We start from the raw sequence: 21,197 nt of genomic DNA, 5'->3' as shown, positions 1-21,197 counted from the left end.
GTTTCCTGATTGAATCACAACAAAGACAATTCTATCATTTGACAAACTCCAAGGGCTTAGAAGTTACCTTCCAGGGACAAGGGCCGGCCGAATCCTTTATGATCCTGATAGTAATTGGACTGGAGTACAGTGAGTCCAGGAGACCTGTAATCACACGGAGACAGAGTGATGTGTGGTCCCCGTGCCCTCATTCTCTCTGATCACTCGGAAAGCTTTGGGTCTCAAAGCCTGGAAAGGGAATAACACAAGGAGAACTCAACCACACTACACAGCAGACCCCAGCCCTGGAACTCTTCAGAGACTCCCCCAAAAGATCTAAGTCTGCCACTCGGCAGCGGCAGAGCTGACCCAGATGCAGGCCAGGGGAGATGCGACAACCTTCTTTGATATTCCACAACCCAATTTTTACTTGTACTTCTCTGCATCCAAAGGCAAAAACAGACCAGGAGCGACACGGACACAGCAGAGAGCAAATTCTTTTCCTTTTGTCTGACTTTTTTCAAGGAAATGAACACCTGCAACCAAACTGTCCATTCATTTCTAAAATCAGACTGAGGTATGAGCTGACTTAATGGGGCGATTCGCCTTCATAGGTCACCCAGGGTTCACTCTTCCCTTTTTGGTGTTAAGAGCCAAGCCAGCACAAAAATTATTCTCGGTTAATTTTTGTCCTGGTGTGGAGATGACACGGTCTGGCTAGGAGTTTTGATTTGCACCTTGAGAGCCGCTAGGAAAGGGAAATTGTCCCTAAATGGATTTGTCATCTTGTATAAAGTCCCTGATTATTAGACAACCTTAACTCTCTGACTTGATTGTTAACGATCATTGACGCTTTAAATTTCAAGCTCAAAATGGAAATGACTTGATTTAATTTCCAGACTAATGAAAGCTTCACACCGTCCTCCAGCAATCCAGTGATGTGAAAGAAAAGTAAATGAGGCCATCAAGGATTCCGAGGTGAGTGGAAGGATAAATGTCAAGCATCTGCTTGAGTTTCTATTCAACTGCCATTTCATAGGAAGGAATCACTTTAAAAAGCAAGACTGGCTGAAAGGTGACCTTGGCCTTTGGGTTTTGCTGGGGTTTTTTTTTTTTTTTTTTTAATCAGAACCCTGAATCATTTGATTGCTATCACTATGGAAGCTGACTTGCTGAATATGAGATTAATCTAGTGCTTGAAATGTAAAAATCAACTTTATTTTAAAAAATTAATTTTACGGAACATTACTCCCTGGTATGAGCTAATTGCTTCTGTAGTTAAGACCAAATAACTTCCCTTTAAAAAGTGGGGTTTGCGGGTAATCCTTTCATATGCCTTTACAACATGAACACAACCCCCTTCATTCATAGGGTCGTTCTGGGAGAACTCGATAGGGTTTTTTTTGGAACTGAATTTTGTTGCCGAATTACATTTAATTACATTTAAATAATTTGATTTCCTATTGAGTTTGCACATTGTGGTGAGTTTTGAACTTAGTAGTGGCTTCTTTAATGATATAATCTTTCTCTTAGATTCCCATTCATTGGTCTAAAGCCAAGAATTGTCAGTATAAAGTCACTGTCAGAATGGACACAAAATATCAGCAGTCAAAAAAATTAAAAGGAAGATTTTCCACCTGGACCATGTCCTGAGGTTTACAAAACATACCACTAAAACTACATGCTTTTAGACTCCCAAACAGTAAAAGAACACTCGAAAAAAACTAAATCAATTTCCTCAAAAATTAAAGGAAAAAGTAATTACTTCCCAATATTTGAAAAAGTCTGAAACACAAATAAATGTAACATTTGGTTAAAGTTCAAATTATGCAGTAGAAGCTAATTTTTTTCAGTTTGTACTTAAGAATAATGGTAAGAGTAACAAACATAACATTTATTGAGCAATTTCTAGGTTTTAGGAACTATGTAAAATGATTTACAGGCATTGTCTCATATAATTATCGGCCTGGCAGTCCTACTATTATGTGCATTTTGTATTTCAGATGGAGAGTTATAAACAAGCTTAGCTTATTAACCAATAAGTAAAGTTGCTGGCTTTCAAACTCGGAGGTCAAATTCTAATACCCATAATATAAACAATTTTTAAATTATGGGACTTGAATTATACTTTCAAATGTCCAATTAGTTACAGATTTTTAAATGAATGTTTTGATTTCATTTTTCTAAGTCTATGTAAGCAATTTTTTAATGAATTTTACTTAATAGCATTTTCAATCATTTCATTTTAAAAGGTATGTTGCAGAACTTTCAAGGAAATATGGTAGATTACACATCTGTGTTAACCTTTGCTCCTTTTGGAAAACTCAATAAGTAAAAGTAAATAAAGAAAGAAGTTTGAACTCAGGAGGTCAAAGAAAACAGAAAAGTAAATGGTGGAGGATCTCTCCAAGGGTCTGCAGCATTTGTGTGTTAGGACCAGGGGACAGCAAGGAGCCAGCCGCTGACCACTGCACAAGAGAGAAAGGTCTGTAACCAGAGTTTCTTTTGGAAGGCAGACAAGGGGTGTGGAGCTGAAAATGGGGGACCTGCTTGAAATTGATAAAGTAGAAGTTAGACCTCAGGTCTCTTTCCCCACCCTAAGCAAATGACAAATGACAGCTAAGCAGAAAGCAAGAAAATGATTGACTTTAAAAATTACCCAAAGTGTTATGGCCAGCTTACATTATGAAATCAGTCCTCTGGTTACTTGTCTATTTTATTGGATCAAAATATTGGTGCTGTCATTTACATAATTAATAATGTTAGCCTGATATCTTCTATGTGTTTTTTAAGTTTTATGATTTTTTTGATGTAAACATTATTTTGGAGGACTTTTTTCCTTTTATCAATTTGCTATGACCACAAACAAGAAATTAACTAAGAGAAGATCTTCAGCCATTTGTATTATATAGCAACTGATAAAATATTGCCCAGTTTTATCCAGCCCTAATCATAAGGGGAAACAAATAAACTCAATTTTAATATTTAAAAAACCTTCATCATAATACTTAATTTTTCTATGGTTTTATTATAATTAATGGTTAACATGTATGTCATTACATTAAAAATAAGCTATATTGATTTTATAAAGAAATGTTTCTAACCCCAGCAAGTCAGCAACAATCTGTTGGCTATGGACTGTGGAGAACTAAAGGTCAAGAGGTCTGGGTAGTGAGAATAAAGTAAATAATATATGCAAAGAGTCTGCTACTCCGTTTGACATGAAATGTCTGAATGGTGACTTGTACTATTATTATTCATATTCTTGGACACAGCTATCAATGTACTGTTCGTACTGTACTGTTGTATTCCGTTGTATTTGCGTCCGCCCTATGTATGGTTCTTTCCTAGCTCTTTCTCACTCTGCCCTCCCTCATGCTTCACAAAGCACTTGCATTTAGTACTTGGTGAATTTGGGGTTGATCTAAATTTCTGAGCTATCCTGAACTGCTTATTTTTACCTAAAGCTGAAGCCCAGTGACCATACACTGGACAAAAATGATACAGGTATGTTTTGATACAGGGTCAGGCTATTTTACTGCTTTAAAAAAGACCAGTAGCTAAGCACGAAGAATAGTAGTTGGCATTATTGATTGCCAGACACTACAGATAGATGTGTATTTATACTTCACCATAATCTTTTGAAGCAAATTCAATCATGTTTATTGTGCAGACAAGTTAGGCAAGGTTCAAAGAGGTAAGTAACATCCCCAACTCAAACAACTAATAAATGTCTTGAGCCAAGATTTGATTCTGATCCCAATGAGGCACTGCCTCTAAAAGCAAATGCAACTCCCAAATCATTGATTTGGTGATATTTCAGGTTAGTTTATTAGCTGTGACGATTAGAGGATTTAAGTTTTGTAAAAATGCTCATTACAAGAAATGCAGTAAAGTGTTTAAAAATATGTATTAAAGGTTCAATTCCAAGTCTACAAAGGTAAGAAAGAAAGAAAGAAAGAAAGAAAGAAAGAAAGAAAGAAAGAAGCCCCAGGTCAGTTGATCTTGCCAACACAGGTCACAATGAGAATTATTTAACATTAAAGGTGCAAAACATTCTAAATCACCACATTTTTACTTTGTTTTATAGCATAAAATGCACCGTAGTCATATAAATGTTTTATACATATATAGAACCAAAGTGTCAACACCTCAATATTTTGTAAAATTAATTTTATTCAGCTAAAACCACATGCACAGAAACAAAACCCCAACAGTCTTAAGAAATTAGAGACTTAATATTGTGATCAAAAGTGACAGTTGAGCCAAATAATTGATATTAAAAATGGAAATATTCTTGGAAGATGGCAGATGGATTATTTTATCAGTTAGTATTTCTTCTGTCCTTATAAAAGATAGTGTAGAATGATGTTTGGAAATCAAGAATAATTACTTTTGGTTCCATCAAATCAGTTCTTTAACCAAAATAACTAATGTGAGTCAAGAGGCACCAAAGTCAGAGACCATGTTTAACGGTTTAAAAAAACAACAGAGAAGATTATTCCTTGGCATTTGTGAAGAAAGATCAAAAGAGGGCATCTGGGTGGCTCAGTTGGTTAAGCATCTGCCTTCAGCTCAGGACATGATCCCAGGACCCTGGGATCGAGTGCCGCATCAGTCTCCCTGCTCGGCAGGGAGTCTGATTCTCCCTCTCCCTCTCTCCCTTCCCCCTGCTCATGCTCTCTCTCTCTCTCAAATAAATAAATAAAATCTTGAAAAAAAAAATCAGAAGATATGAAAAAGGACACACTCACAAATTTGCTCTAATAACTACATGGTTCTAAAAGAACTTTTGGGAAGGACATGGGCAGGAGGGGAACCTGAGCCCATGCCCCTGTGGACACAGGGAGCTCATGTTTGATTGACAGTGTCTGGGCCAAGAAGGGGTGGGAGCGGGAGGTCAATGTGAGAAATGCTCTCCCCTCAGTTTCTCAGACATGAAGAGGTGGAGGAGAGTGCCTGAGAACCCTCTAACAGATGATGTATGAGACCGTCCCAAGACTGTACAGTACCTTGCCGCCTTCTGTGTCCTGATTCCCACTTTCTCGCCCTTTCTGCCATATTGCTCAGTGTTGTGGAGTGTTGCAGGGTCTGCTTCGTAACCATGAGCAAAAGATGAGCAAGCCATAAACCAGCTACAGCAAATATCTGTCAGTAGATATACTGAGGTACTTTACAAACTATTCTAAGACTAGATTGATTTAATATAAAAATCTAGAAGGAAAATTTAAATACTATATAATTAAAGAAAACTTAGCCAGTGGAGGCATTTCAGGGTTTGTCCATCATGGAGCTATAGATTTATAGGAGTTAAGTTGAAGAAGGGGCCTAAGATTTATCAAGTCCAACTAACTTCTGCCATAGGTGAAAACACTGTGACAGAGAGACAGACAGACAAACAGACAGAAGGAAGGAAGGAGAGACTGACTTGTCTGAGGTTTCACAGTTAGTGGCAAAAAAAGAGAAATGCTGGGAGCCAGCCCATCCCACTGTCCAAGTGAAAACCACACATTTATATGCAAAGATTGGTTTAAGATTTGAGGGGGAAATTGTGCTCTGAAATTCTCTTCTTTTCTTTCCACAATGCAGACATTTGAGCCCTGGGCCTGAGAAAAGTGTAACATGCCACCTCACATGCTCACTGCTGTGTTGGCTGTATGATGAGCTAGCTGGGACCAGGGCCCCATTTTCTTAATAGGAGGGGCTGTACCCAAGTTAGTTCCCCAGAGCACGACTGACTTCCCATAGTGCTGGGCAGCTGTCATCCTGTATACAGTTAGCATGCGGACACCTTCTCTAGAAAAGCTATTCTCACATTCACTCTATATGAAGGCCGAGCACCAGAAGAATCTGCTCTCTCTCCTGCAATGCAATCCCATGCTGCGGGTGTTACTGGCACCGTGCCTGGCCTTAGCGTGGCTCTCCATGGGGAAATGGGAGGAGAAAGAGATTCTCTCTGCATTTTCTTCTTTTGCTGATCTGGGCTCCTGAAGTTTCCTCTTCCTAAATAGAGTTTTTTGTTTAACCTGTGATATAGGATACAGGGAATCCTCCAGAGAGAGCCCTGGGCACCAATGCTGATGAAGCTACCTAGTATAATGAACACTAACAAACACCTAATCAACAGTGTCTCAAAATGTCTTAATAAAATAATCACGTGACCAAAGAGGGTCAAAGAGGGACCACCTAGAATAAGCTATAATGCTCAGAGATGGCAAAATGTCAGAGACTCAATGATCATAGACGCCTGTGGGCTCAGAGGCAAAGGAAAATTCTTTCTACCATTTTTTAAAAAGGATTTATTTATTTATTTGAGAGAAAGAGTGAGGAAGGAGCAGAGGGGAAGGGAGAGGGAGAGAGAGACTCCAATGCCGACTCCCCAGTGACAAGCCCGGAGCCTGATGCAGTGCTCGATCCCAGGACCCTGAGATTGTGACCTGGTTCAAAATCCAGAGTCAGACACTCAACCGACTGAGCTGCCCAGGTGCCCCTCTTTCTAGCATTTTAAATCATTGATTCTTCCATCAATTTCAAAAAAATCTAAACTTATTTCTGAAGAATGGGTGCCTGGCTGGCTCAGTCGGTAGAGCATGAAACTCTTGATCTCGGGGCTGTGAGTTTGACCCCATGTTGGGTGTAGAGATTACTTGGAGAAAAATTTAACCATTTGCAAAGAATTCTTGCTAATTAATAGTCAGTAACTTTCCAATAAAGCATTCCATTAGAAAAATAAACTTATTTATGGAGAGTGTATAAAAACATGTTACAGTGGACATCTGCCTACCTGTATTCCTTTCTCTCCTTTTGGTAACATCACCTCAGTGTTTTGGGGCACACTTCCCTTTTCCTATTGCATTCACCCTGGGTGAACTGTCCATCCAGAAAGCCCAGGTGCCCTGGGGACTGGTGGGGGTGGTGAGGAGGAGGGGAGACTAGGACTCCTGCTGGGTCAGTCAGATTCTGTTTGCCTGGAATATGAACATTGAGCAAAAGGACACAAGACTAGAAAGGGTTGCCGCAGAAGAGCCTGTTCCGCTACATAAACTTCCCTTTGATTCTATGTGCTACCCCAGTTCTACTCCATCTCGTTTTTTACTTAAGCCCTTTTGCTTCTTTGTTTCTATGGCTTGCAACCAATGAACCCTTACGAATGCACACAAAAATATTTTTTATTTTAAATTGAAAATCAAAGCAGAAAAATGTCCATATCAATAAAAACACAACTTTGAAAAACTTCTTATATCTGGAGTAAAGACTGCAAAAGAAAGCATTGATGCTGTCAACATCTGTCTTTGAGAAATAGGATCGAGATAATTTTTTCCTCTTCTACATTTTCAATAATGGATATACATTATCTTTTAAAATAACTTTAGGCAGAGGAAAATAATTATATTTAATAAGCCTGATATATTCTTAGATTGAATCCAGTTATTTTAATGTAGCTCTGAAATTAAAGTAGGAACCTTAGTCCTGATTCCTACCAAACCTCTACCAACACTAAAAAAACAGTAGGAAAAAAGCTTAAAAAATAAATGTAAATATTATCTGTTATGCTTCTTCAGCTACTTATATTAATATAACCTTTCAATGCAACAGCATCTAACGACTTTCAAGGGGGAAGGTTTTCCCTGAAGCAGGTGGCCTCACTTCTCTGTCTAGTGCTTATTTATTTATTCATCAAATATTATTCAGTACTTGTTTTGTACCGAATACTAGTCTATTGTGAGAACATGAACCAAACTACAAGCCGGCCAACTTTTTCTATAAAGGGCCAGATAATACACATTTCCGGCTTTTTGCACCAGTTATCTGCCTCAGCCACTCAATGCCGCTGTTGTAGCACAAAGCTCCTACAGACCATACGTCAATTAATGTGTGTGCATGTATTTCAATAAAACTTTCTTTACAAAAAACAGGCAGCAAGCCAGTTTTGGCCTACCGGCAGAGTCCCTGTTCTGCTAGAGCTTGCTTTCAGGTGTGGGAAAGAATACGCATAAATAAGTAAACACATAGAAGAAGACATTTTGAATAACAGTGTTACCAAAAAAAAAAAAAAAAAAAAGAAAGGGATTCTGGCAGACAATGGCAGGGAAATGAGGACTCCGGCTTATCCACGTTTGTGAGGCAGGCAAGTAACAGGAAGCAATAACAGGAAGGAGCTGGCCCCCGGAAAGATCTGGAAAGCTCCAGGCTCCAGGCTGAGCTTCCGGGAAGGGCTTAGAGAGTAACGTCCAGGGCTGGCCCACCAAGAGAGAGCCTGTCGGCCCGGGGCAGGAAGCTGAGGTGTAAGGACACAGGAGACACTTTGTGAGGAGGCAAATACGGGGAAAATGCGGTTGGGACGGTGTTCCTTCCGCTGGGGGGCACGCTTAGCGCTGGCGGCTCAGGGGGCCTCTCTTTCATGGCTGGAGTCAGGCGCTGCGGGGGGAAGGGAGCCCCTCTCAGGGGCCACAGCACATTGTCAGGGAGCACTCGCTGGGGTAGTGCCTGGGGTACCTGAGGGATTCTGCCAGGGGGTACCGGGGCGCTGAGGCGTTTGTAGTCTCCTCTCAAGTCACAGAGGCGGGGAACAGCGGCCTGCTCCCCAGCCCTTCCTCCCCTGACATTCCGGGGAGCTCAGGGTTGCTTCCGGGCTCCTCTTCCCCCACGAGTGAAGGAGCACGTGCTCATGTCTCCGCTTGAACCTCCAACAACTTCGCTGTCCTGGTGAGTTGGGTTGGGATATGTGGAAAGACAGTTTAAAGCCCTCTTTTTTGCTCTCTTCCTTACAATTTCGAACCCGAGGCCTCTGCTCTCTGATTGCTCTTCTCTGAGCGCACCAAGCTTGGCCAGGCTTCTTCAGTGACAAAGGTTTCTCCGGAGTAGGAGCCACCGCTCCTTCCAAAGTGTACCCCCATGTCTACCACTCCTTTCCAAGAGATGAGAGAATACAAGACAGAGGGGAAGAGGACACGGGAACAGACCTTTGTCATGTTAGATGCTGTGTACTTTACATGTATTATCTCCCTTCATCTTCTTTTTTTTATGATTTTATTTATTTATTTGACAGAGAGAGAGCACAAGTAGGGGAAACAGCAGCAGAGGGAGAGGGAGAAGCAGGTTCCCCGCCGAGCAGGGAGCACCATGCAGGGCTCAGGGCTCAGTCCCAGGACCCTGGGATCATGACCTGAGCCGAAGGCAGTCGCTTAACCATCTGAGCCACCCAGGCGCCCCTATCTCCCTTAATCTTGACTACTTACAAGATAAGTAGTATCCCCATTTTTTTTCAGATGAAGAAACTGAGGCTCAGCAGGTTTTAATAACTAGCACAAAGTCATGAAACTACTGAGTACAGAACCAAGATTTGAACTGAGTTCTTACCAAATTCTGGGCTATTACAACCACAGAAAATACTATGTGCTTGACATTATATGATCCCACTAATTCTTTTTTTTTTTTTTAAGATTTTATTTATTTATTAGAGAGAGAGAGAGGCAGAGAGAGGGCATGAGCAGGGTGAAGGGGCAGAGCAAGAGGCAGAAGGAGAAACAGACTCCTCACTGAGCAGGGAGCCCCACCCAGGGCTTGATCCCAGGACCCCAAAATTATGACCTGAGTGGAAGGCAGACACTTAACCGACCAAACCACCGAGGCACCCCCCGCCCCACTAATTCTTTTAAGATTTTATTTATTTATTAGAGAGAGAGGCAGAGAGAGAGCATGAGCAGGGGGAAGGGGCAGAGGAAGAGGCAGAAGGAGAAGCAGACTCCTCACTGAGCAGGGAGCCCTGCTCGGGGCTCGATCCCAGGACCCCGAAATTATGACCTGAGTGGAAGGCAGACGCTTAACTGCCGAACCACCCAGGCACCCCCCGCCCCACTAATTCTTTTAAAAACCATGAGGCTTGATGAAGATTAGTAATTTCCCCTGAGGTCCAATAGTTGGGCAGAAAGTTGTCTCCTGCCTGTGTTACACACACACAAGTGCACACACACACGCACACACACTCACAAACATACCACACACTGTAATAATAATTTTAAAAATTCATCTGCTGCTACTTGTATTGTTGTTTTGCTAATAGTCTCACAAATATATATTGTCTGCAACTTGATTTTGGATTCTTTGTTTATGACCTTAGATAAAAAGAGTAGGTAACCATGAAATTCTCATTAGATAAATGACTAACAAAATTTTAATCGGTTTGCAAATACTAAATAGAAGATAGACTTCAAATAATGGTTCTTTTCCTATATAAATAAGGCTGTTAAATTTGCACGTAATAAGTTGTAAGTATATTTTAATTTGGTTGTGAATTTAGTTTTATTGGATGATTTGATTTAGAGGAAAATATTTCATGCCTTTGACAGAGAATAAACCTTCTACACAATAGACAATTTGAAGCCTCACTAACCTTATGAGATGCGTCATAAAAGCATAGAAATGATTGAGATGCTTCCCTGGTAGCATTTTTCGTTTGAAGGCAGCAAGTGTAGCAGTTAAGAATGGCCTCAAAAGTCATAACGTCTAGGTTTGATTCTTGGCTCCTTCATTTATGATATAATGTACATTTGGTTCTGTACCATGAAGTAAATTATTTAATATCTCTGTGCCCCAGTTTTTCATCTGTAAAATTGTACCAATTTGATAGGATTGTTGTGATTAACCAAGATGATGGTGTAGAAAAAAGCCACAGGACTGTGCTTGGCACTATGTGAGACCTCAGTAAGTAGTTGCTGTTTTTACTCCCATACCGTTTTCTAGGGGAAGGTGGATATGAAGAATGTTAGCATATACGCTTGGAAGGCAGCGTTATGACTGAAATGCTCTGACATGCTCAAGGGCTATGTGAATTCCCATTCAGGGTAAGTGTCTGTGGAAGTTCCCAAATCCATTTGAATTTGGAATGGTTCGGGTGCGTGCCTTTGAATGCCTCTAGGAAAATGTTCCACAGAATACCAGGAATTCCAGCCTAAAACATAGTCATTTTCCATAGAAACTAAGATTGTGTGGAAGGTGCTAGATTAACTTGAAGAGTAGTTAAAAAGGGTTTCTGTTGCCAAAGAATGAGTAGAAAATACACACCACGATCAGAAATGTCTAGAAATTTTTAGGACTCTTAGCATGGAAAGAGACAGTAATGCTATTTTGATAATAACATCTCTATATTTCACCATCAGATCCAATTCATAGTGTTCAAACCTCCCACTTTTTTTCAGTGTACCATGTGTTCTAAGTATAGATGAGAGAATGTGTGCTCTCTCACAACTTCTCTGTGATAACATCTTAGTTCAGACTTATGCTGGACTTGAAGAGAGGAACTCGTGTTCTATTTAGATCAGAGGTCACTGTCACCTGCCAGGAGGAAGGGCACCACTACACCATCGGTGGCCACAACACAGGAGGTGGAGGCTCTTGATGAATATAAGCTTCTCAGCCTTCTTTCGGAGCAGAGCCATGACTAGGCCTCAGGGAATATAATGAACCTCTTGAAATGTGTGTAAAACTGTACATAACTGAGTAAGGCAGGAATTATATAAGGTGACAAATGAAGTGAATGCCTCAAATTTAGGCCAGCTTCTCCCATGTCTAGAGTCTAGAGGTGGAGTTCAAAGTTGTCCCGAAACAGTTTTTTCTATTTGGTGGCAAATCCCTTGAGTGGGATCCCTTAGTGACTTGAATCCAGGACAAGGCAGGAGGGTGGTAAAGGTGTAATAGGCACATTAAGAACTCTCAGATCTGACACTTACTGAGATTTTGTTCATACAAAGCTAGTCTCAGGGAAGCATGGGTTGATCCACAGATGGAGCTCATCACTCACCAACAGCTATTTCCCAAGTATCAGGAAAGGTTCTCAGTTGCAAGCAACTGAAGCCAATTTGAGTAGACTAAGCAGAAAAAGAAGTTAATAAAAAAACATTCGGTAGCTCATAGAACCACTGAGAATCTTGGAGAACCATGATCAAGTCTAAGCTTCTAGAAAATGCATAAGAAATCATGACACACATACACACACACACACACACTATATATATATATGGTTTTATTTATTTAGTTATTTGAGAGAGAGAGAGAGAGAGAGAGCATGAGTGGGGGAGGGACAGAAGGAGAGGGAGAGAGAATCTCAAGCAGACTCCCCTGACCCTAACATGAGTTTGGATCCCAGGACCCTGGGATCATGACCTGAGCCAAAGACAGACACTTAACAGACTGAGCTGCCCAGGCACCCCAAAAATATTTTTTAAGTATATATATACATATATATATATACACACTATATTTTATAGATTTAACTTTGAAACCATGTGAATATGTTATATAATTATAAAACAAAATAAGAAAATTTAAAATCCATCCTTAAGAACTGAAAATAAAATGAAACAAAGGAACAAAACAGTATGTCAAGTTGGTTGTATAACCACACAGAAGTGGAATTATTTCAGATGGCTTTAATACACCTTAATTTGACTATACAGTACATCACTGGGGGGTATACTCTAAGAACAAAAACAGTCAAACCATGCATAAACTGTTTTCAGTAATTATATCTTTGGTGGTAGTGTTGGTATTTTCTTTAAAAGACTGTTAGGTGTATATTAAACGGGTAATTATACTGATGTTGGAAAATAGGATTTCAGATGTGGGGATAAAAGATAAAAACACAAGATTGGAAAGGTTAAGTAAAATCCCTCTACTTATAAATTTGAATGTGAAATTCCATGATGAGCTCACAATTTATTCTATTCATACATAATTTTGACCACTGAAAAGGCCTAGAAACATTGGGCACTCCTAGAGCCCAGAGTATTACCTCTAAAAACTATTTCCAAAGGAACGTGTTCTCCTTGAGGAAATGGCTGACTTCCAGCCTAGGGCACGAAGGGAATAAAATGAGCCCGAGTCATCCTGTCATATCAGAAACTGAAGAGCTATTAAAAATGATTGTTGTCATATCAAAAGGACTCAGGAGTCAACCTGGAAATGCTCCCGGTGAACAAAGATGAGACAATTTGGGCATTAGTATGAATAATACTTAGAGTGGATTGGAACACATCAAGTATGTTGAAAACCAAACGTTCTTAATGACAAAAGAACCCCTGTGGGGCCAGTCACCTTTGGAAGACGCTCAGGGAACAGCCCATTATTTTGAAAACTGGTAGATAAGAGGACAGCCACAACAAAGTCAGGTATGTATCCTATCTTTCTTGTGTGACATGCACCTCAGGATGAGTTTCTTTTTATAGAAGTATTTGGTAGTACATGAAGAATAACTTCTGGCTCTTGAGCAGTTCTATGTCTCTACCCATGTGTGGGCCATTGTATCCAACCCAGTATGAGCGGGTACATCACAGTTGTCCATCTCTGCATGCATCTGTACAGTTCTGCTTGTATCTTGTTTCTTTTATGTTTGTTCTTGCTATAGCATTTGACTCACCAATATCTTCATAATATTCATAATATCTTTGGCGTGAAGTACGTCCTGCAGTATTATCAACTGCCCTTCATTGTGTCGTGTAGTATTTTTGGCAATATTTCGACCTTGCTGATGTTAAGAGTCCTAGATAGGCTTTCATTTTATTAGCATTCATTTGGTATACGTTTGATTACCCTGTTATTTTGAACTTCTGTGAATCTTCTATGAATTTTATTTTAGCTGTCTTTTGTGATGCAATGTGCAGATTTTGATTTGTTTGCTTTTTTGCCTTTTTTAGCAAAAAGTCACAGTATTTTAGACATTTATTCAAACACTGTAGCAATGGTCCCTGCAAGTGACCACCTAATGTCCAGATCAAAGTTGTACTGCAGAGAGCTCTGTCCCCTCCAGTTCTTCCCTTCAGCATCCTAATCTCGTCTTTTGTAATATCTCACTCATAGCTCTGGTAGTTACAAAATGCGTGGAAACAAAGTCAACGTAGAGTGGTTGGCGTCCACTTTGTTAACAAGGAAAAATGTCTGGTGTCCAAGGAACACACAGGAAGAGCACTGCTTGTCACCAGGGGATGCCAGTCTGCTCACTGCTTCTTTCTGTCCCACCCTCAGCCTTCCATCACCTGGGGCCTGGTAGAGACTTGGTAGAGAGAAAAAGGCCAGGAAGAGACTCCAGGCACAGCAGTGTCCGGCAGTGAAGACTAAGGCTGACCCAACCAATGGACAGAACTCTGCAGTAACAAGCCAGCCTCTCCTTGGGGACGACAGGTAAGGGAGAGAAGGGTTTAGAGAAAGGACCTGGGCTCCATTAAAAGCAGTCCAGCTAAGATGCCTTCTAGAAGCCTTAGCAATGAATCCTGCTCTTAGTCCTGGAGCAACAGGAAATTTTAAATGATTAGGTGGCTATCAGTATAAATTTTGATTAAAACCAGCCCTCAAGGGCAAAAATATCATCTATGTCTGGCTCACAGAGCATCTGACATAGGGTTCAATACCAAAGTTTAAAAACAAGATTGTATTGGGGACTTCTGAAAAGATAAACAAAATAAACATCATTTGGGAGCTAATTGTTCAGATATCTGTCCTTCCGGACCTCCTTTCCTTTCCTGGAAAACTTGGTAATGCAACTTGGACTGGGACCAGATGCGTGCCCTACAGCCATAAGTGTGGGCCATGCTTGTTATCAGAGGCCCCAGGAAAGGAAATAAAAGGGCGAGGGCCTAATCAGTGTGATTTGGACCCGAGGCCCTGAATTTAGCTCCTCCTTGCCTTCACGATGCTAATATAGCTTACTCTAATTGCCCAAAGAATCTCTCTTCCAAAGCCATTTGTCTTCCTCTGATAAAAGCAGATTTTTAAAAATAATTTCGTTTTAATTTTTTCTCGAATACATCTGAACCTCATATTTGAGAAGGAATGGTGTCTGCGGACCTTGAGGAGAGAGGCAATGGTGTGTTCACTCTAATTTATCTACATTTGGCAGCTATGAGCATCCTGAGCGAGGGCTGGAGTCTTGCCACCCCAGCATCTGTACTTTTAGTGACTTGTATACATGTACGCACAGCACACACTTGGACTCTAAGGTATATGTTTTTATCCAGTTATACAGAGTGAAAGAACAAAAGTGAGAAACCAGCAGAAGAGACATGCTGACCAGGCACAGTAATATGATAAGTTCAAAAGATACTTGACATAGTCTATATTAGTTTCAAAAAATTTATCGGTCTGGACCCATCTTATAAGCACATGGGCTGTGGGACATGGAGAACCATTGATTTAAAGGTGCCCAGGAGGACCAGTTTCAGGAAGTCCTTTATCAAAGAAGCAATCCCAGAGAAGTTATGCTTCTGAGTAGAACTTTATTTTTTATTTATTTTATTGTAGAAAGACAGCCAGCGAGAGAGGGAACACAAGCAGGGGGAGTGGGAGAAGAAGAAGCAGGCTCCCAGCAGAGAAGCCTGATGTGGGGTTCGATCCCAGAATGCTGGAATCATACCCTGAGCCGAAGGCAGACACTTAATGACTGCGCCACCCAGGCGCCCCTATTTTATTGTATTTTAAGTAGGCTCCATGCCATACGTGGGACTTGAACTCACGACCCTGAGATCAAGAGTCAGATGCTCTACTGACTAAGCCAGCCAGGTGCCCCTGAGTAGACCTTTATATACTGCTGAAGGTTATCAGGTAGGGGGAACCGTCTTTGGTCACCCCATGTTCAAAATAGTTTCACTGAGACCCATAAACTCTGAAAAGAAGTCCAGATACAAGCTCTGTGGTCACAGTGTAAAGGAGGGCTTCTTTTTTTTTTTTTTTAAGGGACTTAGCAGATGTCATTAAGGTTACTCATCATCTGCCTTAATTTTTATTTTTTATTTTTTAATTTATTTGACAGAGTGAGATAACGAGAGAGGGAACACAAGCAAGGGGAGTGTGAGAGGGAGAAGCAGGCTTCCTGCTGAGCAGGGAGCCCGATACGGGGCTTGATCTCAGAACCCTGGGATCATGACCTGAGCTGAAGGCAGGCGCTTACTGGCTGAGCCACCCAGGCGCCCCAAGGAGGGCTTCTGACTTACATTACTCAACCTTGGCCAAACATGGGGCTCGATACTAAACAACATGGCGGTCCCAGGAATGAAGTAATGGGCAATAGGTGGGGATGGAGAGACACCTGAGCCTTCAGACTGCTCTACCACATGTATGTACAACTAGGTGTGCGGATTAGAATCACCAGCACCACAGTGAGACAGGTTTAGCTAAGATTTGAAACCAAAGCGGTATAAGCTTAGCATATTTAATAAAAGTATTTACAGAGACTGCTTTTGGATATAGCAACATAACCCATTTGACATCTTTCAAAGCTTTCCCCCTCCTGCTCTAAGCTCTCAACAGAGTCTACCAAGTGCTTTTACCCTTGGTCCAGTGCAGAACGACTGGGAGGAGAGGGGGTGAGGAAAGGCTGTAGAAGCAGTTATACCCACAAAATAAAAGCCTCCCCCCTTTCACGTCTTTACTGAGACTGAGTTCATGTAACATGAAATTCACCCATTTAAGTGTATAGTACAGTGGTTTGGGGTATACTCACAGAGTTGTGCTACCATAACCACAATTAAATTTTAGATTTATATCACCCCCAAAACAAACTGCACACATATTAGCAGTCACTCCCCATTGCCCAGCCCCAGACAACCACTAATCTACCTTCTATCACTGGATTGGCCTCTTCTGGACATTTTGTATAAATGGAATCATACATAGTGTGGTCTTCCGTGTTTTACTTCTTTCACTTAGAATGTTACCATGGTTCATCCATATTGTAGCATGGATCCGTACTTCATTCTTTCCCATGATTGCATAATACTCCAGTGTATTAATATACCTTATTTTGTTTCTCCCCACTTATCACACTGGCATAAGTTATATTGCCTGTTTTCCTCAGACAATGGAGAGAGTCCCATTAATCCCTCTTTCCTCCACTGTCTCCAGAGACAGATTCCTTCCAGAAAATATGGCTGCCTGTGTGAATTTGCCGTTTCCCTCTGCCTCCTCTGCTCCTCACAACTAAAAACAGTTCAGGGGTCTCCTGTCAACAGCTATTGCACGTTATTGAGTGTCTTTCATATTCGGGAGTATTCCTCTCTGGCCCTTCCTACCGGAAGCTACTGAGTTTCCTTGCCCCGAGGTTATCTTTTTGTGATACCTTCTCTCCACTTCTTTCCTTGTGATTCTTGATCTCCCTGTCCAGTCTCAGCTATTTTCAGTAGCTCTCGCCTCTACTTTAAAGCCTGGAAAATTTAGGTTCGCCCGGTTTCATTAAAAAAAATTATTAAATAAAATTAAAAAAACAGGCCAATGTGGATTGAAGCTCTACAGTGATTTCTAGGAGCCAAAGGGTAGAATTGTGAATTCATGCCACCACGTGCACCCTACCCTGTTAGTAATAGTCATGGGCTAATAAAGCTGTTTATTTTTATTTATTTATTTATAATTTTTGTTATTCAAAATTTTTTTAAATAATAATTTTTTATTATATTATGTTAGTCACCATACAGTACATCCCTAGTTTTTGATGTAATGTTCCATGATTCATTACTTGCGTATAACACCCAGTGCACCATGCAGTACGTGCCCTCCTTAATACCCATCACCGACCTATCCCATTCCTCCACCCCCCTCCCCTCTGAAGCCCTCAGTTTGTTTCCCAGAGTCCATAGTCTCTCATGGTTCATTCCCCCTTCTGTTTACCCCCCTTCATTCTTCCCTTTCTTCTACCAATCTTCCTATTTCTTATGTTCCATAAATGAGTGAACCCATATGATAATTGTCTTTCTCTGCTTGACTTATTTCACTTAGCATAATCTCCTCCAGTCCCGTCCATGTTGCTGCAAATGTTGTGAAATCATTCTTTTTGATGGCTGTTTAATGTAATAAATAGTGTTATTTATTGAGTGTGTTCTATGAATCAAGCACCACACAAGACTCGTAGATCTTTTATTACTAAAAAGGCTGTGATTTATACATCATTTATTCTTTTTACGTATGAGCAAACTAAGGACCAGAATGGCTAGCCTCAGCTTACAGAGCTAGTATATGGCCCAGAGCCAGGATTCTAACAAATTCTGTGAGATACCATAGCTGTGCTCACCAATTCTGCTATGTTCTCTCTCACCCCCTCCTCAAATCTGTACAGTGAGATTGAGCAGACATCACCAGTCATCCACCCAACTGTTACTTAACCTCCTCAACTCTGTTCTTTGATACCCTGCGTTTTCCTCTGACTAGGAAGGCTGACGATATCAGATACATGCGGACTTGCTCATCCTCCTCTCATAAAGGCTGTGCACGTAACTCTAGTCAAGGGGACTGAGTAGGAATCCGCCGGGGATTGTCTGGGAAAGGTTTTCTTCTTCAACAACCAAAACCATGCAGAGTAGGAAGTACTTCCATTTTCTCAGCCACATTCGTGTCTCCATGTTCGGGACCGTAGCAGCCGCGTGGCAACCACGAGGGGAAGCGTAAGCATGAAGCAGATAAGCTGCCGATGGCATCCAGGAAAGATGCGGAGGGTTTGGACCCTTGATTCGGCTGATGAGCTGCTTGATTAACCGTGGCGCTGCAGGCTGCTTGCTCTTCAGCGCAATCAGGAATGCGATCCTTGCACCAGCTTCTCTTCTATAGCTAGGAGTTATAACATTGTAACATAGAAGAATTTATTTAAATTGTTAGATGTCCTGTGTATCAGATTCCAAGGCAATCATTTTTAATTGCACTTCAGAAAACTGTTAAGACCAGTGATGACTCTGCACTAAATCTTCGCTATTCGCTGTCGTGTAAAACTGAAAGACCGTTTTTGCTTATGCATATCGTTATCATTTTTTACACCACTTTTTGGAGGCATGACTGACATACAAAAAGCTGTGCATATTTCATTTGTGCAGCTTGATGAGTTTGGAGAGAACTGTCCGTCTGTGAGACCATCGCCACAACCAAGCCCATAGACTTACCCATCACCTCCAAAAGTTTCCTTCTGTCCTATGTATGTATGTATGTGTGTATGTATGTATGTGTGTATGTATGTGTGTATGTGTGTATGTATGTATGTGTGTATGTATGTGTGTATGTATGTATGTGTATGTGTGTATGTATGTATGTGTGTATGTGTGTATGTATGTGTGTGTGTATGTGTGTATGTATGTGTGTGTGTATGTGTGTATGTATGTATGTGTGTATTGACAGTATTGTTTTTTCTTTTGCTGTAAGGGCACTTAATGTAAGATCTCCTCTCTTAGTGAATTTTAAGTATCCAATATGGTATTGTTAACTATAGTCTCACTGCATAATCCCAAGTATATGAGGAATTTAAAAGAGTCAAACTGAGGGACACTTGGCTGGCTTAGTCAGTAGAGCATATGACTGGATCTTGGGATCACAAGTTCAAACCCCATGTTGGGGTCACAAGTTCAAACCCCATGTTGGGGGCGCAGCTTACTTTAAGAAAATAAAAAATAAAAGAGTCAAACTAACCAAAACAGGGACTGGAATAATAGTTCCCAGAGCTGGAAGGATAGGAAAATGGGGAGCCATCAGCCAAAGGAGGCAGAGTTTCAGTTATGCAAGATGAATCCGTTCCAGAGATCTGCACACCATTATTTTTTGTAGAATCTTTTTTTTTTTTTTTTTTTTTGGCTGTTATAATTCTCCTTAAAATCTTACTCAGTGATCCCTCTGGTTTTTACTGCTTCGTGCCATTCCATTTGTAAACTAGGAGAGTCTTTGTCTCCTGACTGGTCTGTTGATGACTGCATGTTTGGTCTATATGCACTCCTCTTCCAGTGTTCCTGGAAACAGATGTTGTTGCCTATGCTTTCCGAGATGTAATCAATGAAACAGGATTGGAATAAAAAATAAAACATTTCTGGTTTCAAATTTATTTTAAACATCCAACCCAGATGTTCCAGCTGATCCAAATGTCATTAAATGGACGAGTTCACTTTTCTATCATTCAGTAAGATGCTTAGCTTAGCTTTATGAAATGGTGTAAAACAAAGGTATTTTACAAGTACTCAAATCATTATTTGGCTAGCTCACTTTTTTTTTTTTTTTTTGAGATAGCTGCTCTGTAAATAATTCTCTAAAACTTTTTTCTTTGTCCTAGTGTACAAAGTCCCATGGCTGCCCTGGCCTGATCTAAAGTACTTTGAGAATAATAGAGAAATTGGGTTAATATAAATAGTTGACATTCGTTTCATCTATTTTACAAATAAATTAAAAGAATATTTTAACTGCTGACAGATTAAGAAAAACTGTAAAATAGGTGTTAATTCTTCAGTCTACCTCTAGTTGGATCAAACTTTCTAGTAACCATTCAAACCTAGTTTACTCAAAATGTTACAGGATTATTGAGCTTTTAATTTATAAAATCCTACTTTTACTGTATTCTTATTGAAGTTATACACAGGGCAAAATGTATACATTTTAAGTGTACAGCTTGATGGATTTTAAGATAAATATACACACCCAGCAACCCAGCATTCACATCAAGATGTAGAACAAGTCCTGCTGTCCAGGACATTGCCTCGTGCCCCTTACCGCTGCTACCTCCGAGCGCACCGTTATTCGGACACGTGTATCACAGAGTAAGTAGTTTTACTTCTTCCTGAACCTCACGGAAATGGAATCATACAATCTACACACTTATTTCTGTGAGGTTCACCTCTGTTGCTTGTAGAAATGCACGTTATTGCATGTTCATGTTCATACGTGTTACTGCACTGTAGTACTTTGTTTTTATTCTTGTTAGGCATTGAATATATACACAGCCATTTATTGTTTTCATTGGGCTTTTTTCATGGACATGTGGGGATTCTAGTTTTTGCCCATTACGAATAAAGCTGTTTGGAACATTCTTGTATATGTCTTTTGATCTCCTTTGATATAAATATAGTCATCCCAGCTCCCTTATTTTTGTTATTTTCATGGTATATTCTTTTCTACCCTTTTACTTTTCATCTCTTTCTCCCTAAATATTTAAAGTTCCCCTCCATTCCCAACTCTCAGAGTTTTTCTTACGAATGTGTGTTTCATGTTGTCAAACACTTTTTGGTGTCAATTGATATAATCCTGTGATTTTTCTTCTCTGGCCTTTTGATGTGGTAAGTTACATTGATTGACTTTCAAATGTTGAACCCAGGCTTGCATATCTGGAGTAACTTCTGCTTGGTCATGGCATATAATTCTTTTTATATATTGTTGGATTCAATAGGTTAATATTTTGTTGGCGAACTTTACATCTAAGTTTATAAGAGATATTGGCC

The 21,197-nt window shown here is 40.4% G+C and overlaps 1 long non-coding RNA gene across 2 annotated transcripts in view; it reads left to right on the top strand.

The window, feature by feature from the left end:
• Window positions 1–2,342: 2,342 nt before the first annotated feature.
• The window catches only part of LOC113259441 (uncharacterized), a 71,311-nt gene continuing 52,456 nt past the window's right edge, over window positions 2,343–21,197 (top strand). The window contains exons 1-3 of one of the 2 annotated variants that reach the window (XR_006410154.3): window positions 2,343–2,464; window positions 10,723–10,823; window positions 13,999–14,154. This is a non-coding gene — a long non-coding RNA (uncharacterized LOC113259441). The remainder of the gene's footprint in view (window positions 2,465–10,722; window positions 10,824–13,998; window positions 14,155–21,197) is intronic. The other variant, XR_008958948.1, reaches the window with a different exon arrangement.

This window comes from Ursus arctos, unplaced genomic scaffold, assembly GCF_023065955.2.
Source record: "Ursus arctos isolate Adak ecotype North America unplaced genomic scaffold, UrsArc2.0 scaffold_13, whole genome shotgun sequence".
Lineage (NCBI taxonomy): Eukaryota > Metazoa > Chordata > Mammalia > Carnivora > Ursidae > Ursus > Ursus arctos.
Note: the sequence above shows the minus strand (reverse complement) of the source record. Positions and strands in the feature narration are given on the sequence as shown.